The sequence below is a fragment of the Sapajus apella genome, unplaced genomic scaffold (assembly GCF_009761245.1).
Source record: "Sapajus apella isolate SASKATOON/1434 unplaced genomic scaffold, GSC_monkey_1.0 scaffold14, whole genome shotgun sequence".
In the NCBI taxonomy this organism is placed as follows: domain Eukaryota; kingdom Metazoa; phylum Chordata; class Mammalia; order Primates; family Cebidae; genus Sapajus; species Sapajus apella.
This window is the reverse complement of record NW_022436954.1, coordinates 10173380-10183802: the sequence shown is the minus strand read 5'-3', so window position 1 is coordinate 10183802 and position 10423 is coordinate 10173380.

The following is a 10423-nucleotide window of genomic DNA, read 5'->3' as shown; positions in this document are numbered from 1 at the left end:
CTTTGGGAGGCCAAGGCGGGTGGATCACAAGGTCAGGAGATCGAGACCATCCTGGCCAACATGGTGAAACCCCATCTCTACTAAAATACAAAAAAAAAAAAAGTTAGCCAGGGGTGGTGGCAGGCTCCTGTCGTCCCAGCTACTGAGGGAGGGGAATCGCTTGAACCCAGGAGGCGGAGGTTGCAGTGAGCCGAGATTATGCCACTGCACTCCCGCCTTGCAACAGAATGAGATTTAATCTAAAAAAAAAAAAAAAAAAAAAAAAAAATCAGGAGTTCTCTGTCCCAACACCTTTGAGTGTCTCTCGGGCTGAAAGATCCCATTTCCAGGGGTGGCTGCTATGTGGCCTGCCTGACTCTGGACCTCAACATAAAGAAACCTCTCTGTTCCCTGATATCAGCCCTGGGAACTCCCTCTTTGGAATCCAGTTGCTACAAGGATTTCCAGATAAGCCCTGGACCCCACAGGAGAAATCCTCATTTGCGCTTTGAATAGCCGGTTCTCTTCACACATCCTGTATCAGAAATTGTCCTGGAACCTGGCTGGACAAACTCCGTCCACACTGGGTATTAGCAGGGTCTGGAGAGGAACGAGCATTCAGGATTACAGAATTTTAGACTTCTCACTTTTCTATCCAACCCCTTTGTCAGAAGGGAAAGTCGGAAGGGAGCTTAGACTCCAGAGAAGATGGAGGAAGAAGAGGCAGACCATACCTCAATGCAGTGGGAACCGAGGTGGTCTTCCTGGAGGAAGAAGCCTTGACAGGTCCTGGCTGAGGGTGAGAGTGGAGGCAGGGCCAGGTCCAGCTTCCTTCCGCCACCCACACTCCTTCCCACACCCTACACAGACCTCACCCGTGGGCGTGTTGCCCGGCATCAAGCCCGGGGCTTCCTGCCCGATGCCTGTCTCATCCAGGGACCTCGGCAGCCCTGCACGTTGGTCAGATAAACCTCACAGGGGCACAGAGAGCAGGCACTGAGAACAGCCCCCTGGAGGGCAGGATCCAGCACCCACAGACACACACAGCCCAGTAAAGGGGATCCCCTGCAGCCCCCTCCCCGCTGTGCAAGCCCGGAGGCAGGGTGTGGCTTGTATGCCACGGGGCACGCTTTACTTTCCGCCCTGGTACAAACACCGCAGAGTGGTCTTCGTACAGAATCAAAATAAGTATTATTTTGCAAAATTATACTTATTTTGACTACTCCAAGGTTACAGATAACTGGCTAACGCCAGCCACCTCTCACAGCTGCATTGTGTTTTTCACAGCTACAAATCACATCCCTTGAGGAATATCGGGAGGGGACCTGTGTTTGTAGGCACACACCTTTCCCAAGCTGCCCTCCTTGGCAGAGCATGTGGGAAGCGGGTGAGTAGCGAATGCTCCTGCCAGACGCTGGCCTCTGCGCTAGCTGCCTCACCCCATGCAATCCTCTTGACAATCCCATGAGGCAGGAACTCATGTTATTCCCACTTTTCAGAGGAGCTTGCTCAGCTGGTGATTGACAGAGAGGAAAGAGGGGCTCTAGAAACCCACTGTAACCTGGTGTCCCTGCCAGGGAGGCTGCCCCGAGAACCAGTCTGTCCCGGGCCCCCCTGCTGACCCTCGTCACCCAGCCTCCCTGCCACCCTGTCCTGCAGAGAGGTTAGGACGCAGGAGCTGTTGGCTCCCTCCAGCCCAACCCTTCCTGCTGTGTGTCCTGGGGAAGCCCCCTAACGTTGCTGGACCATCATGACCCTGTGTGTTGCGCCCCACAGCCTCAGAGTGGGGTATGTCCTAACAGAAGGCCTCCCGCAGAGGACAACGCCTGATAGAACGGAGGGTATCCTCTCGGAGGGAGAATCAGGAGCCCTGGGTCCCTGTAGGTTCCTTAACTTGCTGTGTGATTATAGGCAGAGCCCTTCACCTCTCTGAAAGATGGGGCAAATGCCATCTTCGCTGTCTGCCTCCCCGGCTTGTTATGAAGATCAGGTCGATCTCAGTGATGAATGTGAAAGTGCCGCTCAGTGAGGATGACTGGCGGCAGACACAGGCAGGGTTGTTACTGACAATGGTGATCACAACCCTTGCCCTGCAGGGGAGCAGGAGCCCTCCCGTGTTCTGCAGCTGAAGTAAAGTGAGGCTCTAGGGAAGGCAGGTTTCCACTCCAAAAAAATCAGAGACTTGTTTTGCCTTTAAATCCTTCATAGAAGGAGACTCAAACACCAGACTACAAGTCCCCTGCAAGGGGACGGAAAGGGTCTCAGGTCCTCAGATCTGCCCTGGATTCACCAGGCAACTGGAACGAGGTATAAACAACCTGGGACTTGGTATCCGGAGATGCAAGTGCAGACTCTGCCTCTGTTCCTGTTTCACTGGGGGTGTTGCAGTGTTTCCTCGTTGATAGCGCGGGGACAGGGCACCTCCCTGCTTGACAGGGCTGTCAGGGACGTGAAGTGTGGTGCTTTTGGGCTTTGTAAAGTGTAATGCTGCAAGAGAGGCCTTAAGAGGGCCCAAACCATGCACCACCCAGGCCACCTCGAGGCCACTCTGCAATTGGGAAAGCACCTGCCTCTGTAATTGTGGCTTTGTGTGTTTCACGCCCTCCTTGGTCTCTAGCTCTTTGAGAGAAAGTCCTGTTTACTCTGTGATATGCAGGTATCTATGGGTGGCAGCAGAGCTTCAAGGTTAAAAGATGTAGACTTTGTATGACCAAATGCCCGTCATGGCTGAATGTGCAAATAAATGGTGGCATAGTCACACAACAGAATACTATACAGCAATGAAAAAGAACATGCTCCTATACACAGCAACATGGATGAATCGTCCAAGCATAATGAGTGAAAACACTCAACACATAAAAAGTATAAACTTTGTGATACATTTAAAGTTCAAAGAAAAGGACCAGGCATGGTGGCTCACCCCTATAATCCCAGCACTTTGGGAGGCTGAGGAAGATGCATCACTTGAGGCCAGCAGTTCAAGACCAGCCTAGCCAACAAGACGAAACTCCGTCTCTACTTAAAATACAAAAATTAGCCAGGAGTGGTGGCCTCCGTCTGTAATCCCAGCTGCTCGGGAGGCTGAGGCAGAAGAGTCGTTTGAACCTGGGAAGTGGAGGTTGCAGTGAGCCAGGATGGCCCCACTGCACTCCGGTCTGGGCGACAGACTCTTTCTCAAAAAAATAAATACATAAAATAAAGTTAAAGAAAAGACAAAAACAATCCATGGTGACAGAAGTCAGGACAGTGGATACCTGAGTAGGGAGCAGTGGGGGGCTGGCAGGACCCTAGCAGGGAGCCTCCCAGGTGCTGGTTACACAAGCACGTACAGTGTGTGAAGTCACATTTATAATATTATACTGCATGCACTTCGCCGTGTGTATGCTCTATTTAAGTAAAAAGTTGTTGTTGTTGTTTTAAATTAAACATCTGGGTTCCAGTCCAGCTCTACCACCTAGATATTGTATGATCTCAGGCTCATTAAACTCTCTGAGCATGAACTCACTCCTCTGCAAAATAGGGATAAAAATGATATCTGCCTCAACGGCTTCCAAATGTCAATGATTGAAATTTCCATCCACATTTACCTTATCCAACTACCAAGTATTATTCTTCACTTAATATTTTTCCTTTCAAACAACTCACTGGTTAATCTAAAAATGAAATGTATAAACCATGAATCTGGTGAGATAGTTATCTATTTTCTAGTATATAAATTAATATAAAGTAAAACACACACATAACAATGAAGATAAAAATACTCATCTGTGAGCCACCTCAAGTCATCCTCCATATCAGTGAAGGTGGCATGTATATATTCACTCTGTCACCCAGGCTGGAGTGCAGTGGCGTGATCACAGCTCACCACAGCCTCAATCTCCTGGGCTCAAGCAGTCCTCCCACCTCAGCCTCCCAGAAGCTGGGACTACAGGCACACACCACCATGCCTGGCTAATTTTTTTAAAAATTTTTTATAGAGACAGAGTTTCGCCATGTTGCCCAGGCAGGTCTTTAACTCTTGGGGCTCAAATGATCCTCCTGCCTCAGCCTCCAAAAGTGCTGGGATTACAGGCAAGAGCCACTACGCCTGGCCAAGGTGACATACTCACTCTGGGAAAAAAAAAAAAAAAAAGATAATGTAATTACATAGAGTCCCTAGCACTGTGTAAGTCCTTAGTAAATGGTAGCTATTTCACCGTCATCATCATCATTGCATCGTCAACATTGCTAACATCAGCATCATGTCATCTTCATCATTTCATCACCATCATCATCACCATCATCTTCATCATTTCATCACCATCATCATCATCATCATCACATCACCTCATCATTTCATCACCATCATCATCACCATCATCTTCATCACCTCATCTGCATCATTGCGTCACCACCATCATCATCATCAACATCACGTCATCTTCATCACTTCATCACCATCATCATTATCACATCACCTCATTTCATCACCATCATCTTCATCATTTCATCACCATCATCTTCATCATCATCACATCACCTCATCATTTCATCACCATCATCATCACCGTCATCTTCATCATTTCATCACCATCATCTTCATCATCACRTCATCTGCATCATTTCATCACCATCATCATCATCATCATCATCACATCACCTCATCATTTCATCACCATCATCATCACCATCATCTTCATCATTTCATCACCATCATCTTCATCATCACGTCATCTGCATCATTTCATCACCATCATCATCATCACGTCATCTGCATCATTTCATCACCATCATCATCATCATCACATCATCTCATCACTTCATCACCATCATCATCATTTCTGCCATCGTCACCATTCTCATCACTGACCCACCATCACTATCATCATTATCACCCGTCTAACAACAATAAGTACTTGCATGCAGACCATCCCACAGGGTCAACCCAACATGGCCCTGCCTCAGAAGAGCTTGCAGAATTAGGAACATGTAGCCCATGCTGAAGTGTCGGGGCTTGCTGGGACGTACATCAAGGTGAGCGCTCCACATGGGGATGGATGTGGTGGAAGGTGCTGGGCTATGCCCTCCCACCCTCCACACCAGACCAGAGCTGACTCTCCCCAGATCGCCTTGTGGACCTGTCTCTTGCCCCAGGCCAAGGCTGACTGCATCTGGACCCGTCCCCTCATCTCTCAGACCTTCAGTCTCCTCATCTTTGAAACAGAGATGGTGACCTCGGCTCCTCCAAACCTCCCCGCAGTGGGCCAAGAGGAGAACACACCATCAAAGACAAACAGAAGTCACCCAAGCGGAGTCCTGGACATTCAGTAAATGATCAAAAACATGTCTTCCTCTTACATCAAATTTGTCCCCGGAGGTGGGCCTGGACCTCTTCCACACTGACTGTCACAGAGTACCTGGAGTGATCACCATGGAATAGAAAAGTCCTGATTCCTAAAGCAGTTATAAACCTACTCAAGTGTGTCCCTCTTGAAGTGAACTCAGCCAATCAGTACTCAGACAGACTAGAACTAAGCTGGGATGGAGGTTACTAATCCAACTTTCATAGTGTGCTTTCGAATTTAAAATGGCCATAATCTTTGATTCAAATAATTCTAATTAAAGGAAATAAGGATATGATTGTGCAAAAATATTTATCACAGTTATTTTTAATAGAAAAAAAAGAAAAGAAAAAAGTGAGGAGCTGGGCAAAGTGGCTCATGCCTGTAATCCCAGCATTTGCAGGGCTGAAGCAGGAGGATTGCTAGAGCCTAGGAGTTTCAGACCAGCCTGGGCAACATAGTGAGACCCCATCTCTACAAAAAAACTGTTTTTAAAAATTAACCAAGCATGGTAGTTCATGCCTGTAGTCCCAGCTAAGGCTGAGGGAGGATTGCTTGAGCCCAGGAAGTCGAAGTAGCAGTGAGCTGTGATCGCGACACTGCACTGCAGCCTAGGAAACCAACTGAGATGCTGTCTCAATAAATAAATAAATAAATAAATAAGAGTAAACAACACAAATGTCCAACAATAGGGATTGGTTAAGCAAACATCACAACTTTTATTAGCTATTGTAGCGCCATTTTTTAAAACCATGTTGTATGAGTCTATGACATGGTACAACACGCAAGATATACTTTAAAAAAAAAGCAGGATACAAAGACCTCTCTCTATATATCTACATATAGATATCTTTGTGTATGTATCTTTTTAAGTATCTTTACAAAAGACATACAATTTATCTAAAATACATATACCTTATACATATGAACATGCATGTCACAAATACATGATACTAACTTTGAAACATTAAATTACTGTAATTATAAACTGAAAAGAATAAAATATATGACATATTAATGGTAATCATAAGGAATGGTAGGATTGTGAGTGGTTTTATTTTTTTCTTAAATTCTACAGTTTTGCTAATTTTTAACAAAAACACGCATTATTTTTGTTACTTAAAAAATCATGTTATAAAAATGTTATATGTTATATATAATTATACAAACAAATATGCAGAACTTTTTCTTTAAAAGACTTTCTGCGGACCCTTTTTTAGTGCATAAAATTAAAACCCTACCCAACCTCACTCTACCATCTCGATCAAATCTCACCCCCGGCAATTAATTTCTGAGGTCATTATTTTGATGAATAGTCTGCAAAACCTTTTTCTGTAAATGTAGAAGTTATTCAATTCATTCACATTTTCACTTGATGAAAATAAGATTGCAATATATAAATTGTTCTGAAATTTAATGTTTTCACTGAGCAAAGTGTCATGGCTATTTCTCTGTGTCAGGACAGGGGGATCTACAGGCTCGTTCTTGACGGCTATACTGCCGGCTCTTCCAGAGTGTAGCGGTTTGGAACTTACCCACCCTTTGCCCTGTCTTTCCACGGTTTTATCATCCTTTGGTAGCTTCAATACCCCTCGTACTGCTTTGCACCCTGGTGAGAATATAGGCGGCCTCTCAAGTTAATAGTGCATATGAGATTTTTTTTAAATCAAAATGTGGCTTTTGCCGGGTTGTCCTTTAAAAAGGGCTTTATCAATTTTTCAGCTTCTGGTGACTGATATTCTTTAAATGAGATTCCAAGCTTCAACTCACAGATTGAGGAATCTGGTGGACCATCTGCTGCATCTTATTTCGTAGATAAACTGATACACGGAGGAGAGACTCCATCCTAGGCACAGAGCCAGTGAGGGGCTGAGCCAGGATGCTGCCCACAGCGCCCCACTTCTAGAACCATCTAGAAGCCACCAGCTGGCAGGACTCAGAAGCCATTGTCTTTAGGCTTCCCTCAGCCTGGAAAGTTGATCCCACCACCAAGCTGGAAAATTACTCATCCTTTGAGTCTTCATCTAGGCGTCACCCCCTCCAGGAAGCCTTTCCTGACTTTCCCAGACGCTGGTTGGACACGTGTTCCACTCTGTGCTCCCTCGGACCTGGCCTTTCCATGCTGTGTCCCAGCTGCCTGTCAGTGGCCTCCCCACGGGCCTGATAGCTCAAGGCTAGGGACAGGGTGTGCTTGTCAGTTTCCTATGTCCCAGCTGAAAGCTTCCCTGTCAGTTATTCATTTGTCCAAGAAATAGCTTTGTGCCAGGTGCTGGGTGCCAGGGAAAGAAGGCAGGGGAGCTTCTGGCCAGTGCTGGGCCTTCAGGAACGCTGTGCTGAAGCTCTGCAGGCTGACCACCACCCTGAGCCTTTTCCTCAGGCACGCCCGGCCAGCCTCGCAACGTTCCTTCAAGGCAGGCCGTGTTCTACCCATTTTACAGGTGGATCTAAGGCTCCAAGAGCCAAGTGAAACCCCACCAGCCTGAGATGAGAGAGAGGCTGCGCCAGGGAAAGGGGTGCCGTGGAAGAGGAGGCTTGGCGGTCCAGTCCAAAGCTCACTGTTGGTTATCTGTGCACCTCGGGGAATTCACATAACCTCTCTGATCCTCAGCTATTTCACATGAACGATGGCCTTGGTTCACACCCGTCATATACTACTGGGAGGCCTTCTTTTCTCAACCAAAGCCTATGCCTTTTGGTTGAAGGAGTCTAATCTTAGTAAACACGAATGCTGAGTTCTCAGGGCCTCAGACTGTGGGATGTGTGGCTCGCACAGGCCCGGGTGAGGCCAGCCCTCCCCCTCCAGGGTACCACCAGGGCTTAGGAGTCCATCTTGTCATGATCACGAACCTTCCAGAAGCCTCAGGAGGCCGTCTAGCATTGTCCGGGAGGGGCTAGGAAAGTGGGGGGTCAGTGGGGAGACCTTATCTGTCCCTCCAGACAAGACAGCCCCCACCCCAGCTGCTGGACTCGCACTGGGACTTGGAGAAAGTACACACCCTGAGACACCTTCTCAAGCCAGCTGGGCCCTGTTCAAGCCACATGGAATCCTCTGCCTTCTCCCCTTCCCCAAAGCCCCTGACACTCACTCAACAGTCAGCCCTGTCTACACTAGCGGAAGAGGCAAACCTCCAGGCCGCACAACACAGAAATCCCCCGCCTCCGACTGGACTGGTCACGCCAGCCCAACACTTTCTTGTGGGGTTCCTAGGACAAGAGAGAGCTGGGCCTCAGGGCCATCCAATATCCACATTGTACAGATGAGCCGACCTCGGCCCACAGCAGGACAGGGACTTCCCCAGGACCGCACGGCAAAGGTGGGACTCGAATGCAGGTGCCACCAGGCCCGCGCACCCCCACCACACTGTGAGCCACCTGCACGTCCAGACCTGAATCCCAGATCCCTCCTTCTCCCCCTCCCACCCCCGTCCAACAGCCAAACTGGGTTGGAACAAAGCTGGGGGAAAGGAGGCCCTTCCTGAGCTGGGGGGGTGGAGTGCAGCAAAGTCAGCTCCCTGGGTGCCTCCACCCCCACAGCCAAACGAAGGTGTCCAAGGATCCGGGTCACTGAGTCATCCACACACACCTGCAGGCCTCTGCCGCCCTTCTCAGCCGACCACCAGGCCATCCATCATCTTTGGGAATTATTCCATAGATTTCTTCCTTCATTTATTCAACAACAAACCCTGAAGTCCTACTATGCACCAGTCACATTTCTCAGCCTCCTTCCCCTCCTCCCTCCCACCCTCAGCTCCACCCCCTTCCCCACATCCCTGGTGCCCCTTTGCCCCAGTAAACAGGGCACACCTGGGGCACTGGGGAGTCACCCAATCCAGAGGGGTCAACAGACACAGGCACACCCCACCCCAGGTTACCTGGTGTGGCCCAGGGCTGCACCGGCAGGCGCCTCTCCGGTGGAGGCTGAGGAGGTTCTGACAGCCGGCCCTGGGGGCTCAGCAACCCCCTCCCCCACCTTCAGCCTCTACTGGGCCAGGCTGCCTGGAAAACCCAGCCTGGGCTCAGCTGACTTCCTCTTGTGTCATGGAAAGTGCAGTGATGAGGACAGGAAACTCCCGCCAGGGATCTGGGGTCTGAGCGGGGACAGGGGCCCAGGGGTCTCGGCACCTAAGGGCCTGCAGGGGTGAAAAGGGCAGGGGTAACTTATGGGGGTGGGCGGCAGGGAGGGAGCCGAGAGAGCCTACAGGGCAGTGTCCTGGGAGGCAGCAACCCCCTGCACCAGGGTCGGAGCAGTGCCAGCCCTGGGGGCCGGGACCCTGAGCTACTTTCAGTTTCCCAAAACCGAACTAACAAACAAAAAGAGTAGAACTCATTCTGTGATGAAGACTCGAGATCAAAGCAAAGCCCAAGTGTTTGGTTTGTTTTCTTTTCTTTGGGTGCAGAGGTGAGGACTGGTGGCAAGGGTGGCAGAGTGAGGAAAATGTGGAATCGTATTTCAGCATTGACCTCCCAGGGCTGAATACTTTACCTTCTGACCTCAGTTTCCTCATCTGTGAAATGGAACGCTATGCCTACTCCCATGCTCGTTGGGAAGACCCTAAAGGAGCTGACACCCTTGGCTAGAGGAAGGTGCTTAATAAAATTTCTCTTTTGGGCTGCAATTATGTAAACTGAGTGTCGGGGGAACAGGGGCTGTGAAGGCCGCTTACTGCACACAGCTGTGTGATCCATGAACAGCACTCATCAAGAAAAAACATCCCAGAGGAGTCTTTGGTGCTAAGAAGGGTGGAGCCGTGTCTGTCTCTTTCATCTTCCTGTGCTTAGCATGGAGCAAATATTTGATGAGGAGAGGGGAGGGGAGGGGAAAAATGAATGAAAGAGGCTGGGATTTCCAGAGTCAGGAGAACAGCAAGGATGGATGTGAGGGCAGGGGACAGGGAACTGCGCCAGGCCTGGCTGGGAGGGGCCGGGCGGGTGAGGTCTCCCCATCCCAGGCTGAGGCCACTTCTGGTGGGAGGAAGAGTCACCTCTGAAGGCTGAATGAGGGGTGGGTGTGGCCCCAATCACAGCTTCCTGATCCTGGGGTCGGGGTCAATGATTCCCTCTGCTAAGGAGGTTCCAGCATGCAGCGCCCTCGAGCCCTGAGGCAGCAGAAACCAGGGCGTGTC